The following is a 2,165-nucleotide window of genomic DNA, read 5'->3' on the forward strand; positions in this document are numbered from 1 at the left end:
GGCTAATGTCTCCCTACTTTATCACAGCTTAGCCTCTTCCCGTCACATTCATTTTGTGTTCCTACCCCTCCAGGCTCCTGGTCGAGCAAGTTTCACAAGTGGTGCCAAGATACTAGCTTTTTCTCTCTCCCTAGAAATCCAAAACTATGGGTGAGATGTGGGTGTTATAGTGAGATAATCAGGGAAAAGGATAAAAACATGTAAAGGGGAAGAAACTGTTGGTAGAAAGGTACACAGATAGTATCAGCACTGAAATAATTGATCACACCTCATAATTCTGTAAATTTTTAAAGTACATTGTAAATGTTTTTATAGCAATAAAACTAGCATAAGAATATTGTAGCATTGAGTTTATTGACTTTGGCTTGAAAACAGATTCTTCCTGAAAATTCACCTATTTTGATAACAAATTAAAGTGTGTGGGTTCCTCTATGAAGTCAACCTTTCAAAACCTAGGCCAACGCTCAACTTAAGCATTGAACTCCCAAGGCTATACAGTAATCCAGGGTCTAATTGCCTTTCAGGAAGACCTGGAATCCATTCATCCTCTGAGACTAGGAGATACCTGCTTCCATTACATGAATGTCAATGAAGGGGACCTGACGAAGAGAAGAATGGACTCTATTAGCATAGCGTGGGCTCTGTCTTTAAAACAAATACCTCAGGTTGAATCCTAATCTTCAGCTCAGGGGCACAGGGTGGGCACTCCTTAGGGCAAGAAGTGCAGGCCAACAACCTGACATACCTAAGTGATCACTCCTCTTCTCTTTCAGGTTGCAGATTTGCCACACATACCAAAATGCAGGCCAGTCTAGGGAGCCAGAAGCCTGGGACTGCTGTCTTGCACACTTAAGCATCACAAGGATTTGAACTTCTGAATGGTTGTGAACCAAATCTATTCACCTGACTGCAAATGTCCTAGTGTCTCTGCTTTTTATTTAGAGAGTGCATTGATTTTTATTCCAGAAGCTTGACTACAAAATGGTGAGTACTACAGAAACCTAGGGTATTTGCATTATACAAAGTAAGGTCAGGTAGTGATCGCTGGAAACCTGAGGTTAGATTATAAGGTAAAAGTGTGATGGGCGGGGCACAATGGATGGAGCTTTCTGAAGCTATCTATTGCTATCAAATGCATATGTGGTTCCAAGCACTGGATAACTGTGATGGTCTTCCTTATGTGCCTTGAGGCTTGTTACATAAGGTATCAGCATCCCAGTTTGGGCCTTGGTTTTTTGAAATGTGTAATAAACTTCCTGAGTAGAGTCCAGATATAAAGGTCTACCAGAGGACATGAATTCTTAGCTCATCTAGAGTCACCATTGCTTCTTCACTACAGTTTTCTTTATTCCATCAGGCAGTGACATATTTTCTTTAGATTTTTAAAGATGGCAGATTTGGCTCCTACACTGTTGGACATATCTTCTCATGGCTTCATCAAAAGAATGAGTCTGTTTGAAATGTGTCCAGTTGGTCAATAAATGAGAATTCCTATTCCTTATATTTGTTTATGTTGATAAAAAGCCCTGAAGAAACATTCCTCACTGGTAATGTCCCTTTCTACAACAGATGAAATCCTTCCTAGGCTTGCAGTATCTTTACCTAGCCTTACATAATTAACACAATTATTGTGCTATTATTAAAAACACAGCCACTGCAGGTGGTTTATTTTGCTTGAACTTTTTTTAAAAAACAAATAATTGTGTCTCTTCAGAGGATCCCATTCATAACATATCCCATGTATTGAGGTTGATACCTCATCATCTTTACTTTTTTTTTTTTAATATGGAATGCTTCACGAATTTGTGTGTCATCCTTGTGCAGGGGCCATGCTAATCTTCTCTGTATCGTTCCAATTAATAGCACATGTGTTGCCGAAGCAAACACCATCTTTGCTTTTTAATAGCATTTGTCCTGTACTTCTTCCAAGAGACCAAAAACAAAAGATACAAACTCATTGCCATAGAAATGATTCCAACACAGAGTAACTTTAAAGTTGTGGGTAGAGCTGCCCCAGAGGTTTCTTGCACTGTAACTATGTATGGGCATAGAAACTTTGTCTTTCTCCAGTGAAATGACTGATACTTTCAAAGTACTGACCCAGGAGTTAGCTCACTGTACTACCATTGCTCCATTATCCATGATAGGTTTGTGATAAGAATTGT

The 2,165-nt window shown here is 39.3% G+C and overlaps 1 non-coding gene across 1 annotated transcript; it reads right to left on the minus strand.

Moving 5' to 3' along the window:
- Positions 1 to 1,779: 1,779 nt before the first annotated feature.
- On the minus strand, positions 1,780 to 1,887 carry LOC142428345 (U6 spliceosomal RNA). The gene has a single exon (XR_012780266.1). It is a non-coding gene; the product is annotated as a U6 spliceosomal RNA (small nuclear RNA).
- Between the last annotated feature and the right edge of the window lie 278 nt (positions 1,888 to 2,165).

The sequence above is a fragment of the Tenrec ecaudatus genome, chromosome 15 (genome assembly GCF_050624435.1).
Source record: "Tenrec ecaudatus isolate mTenEca1 chromosome 15, mTenEca1.hap1, whole genome shotgun sequence".
Lineage (NCBI taxonomy): Eukaryota > Metazoa > Chordata > Mammalia > Afrosoricida > Tenrecidae > Tenrec > Tenrec ecaudatus.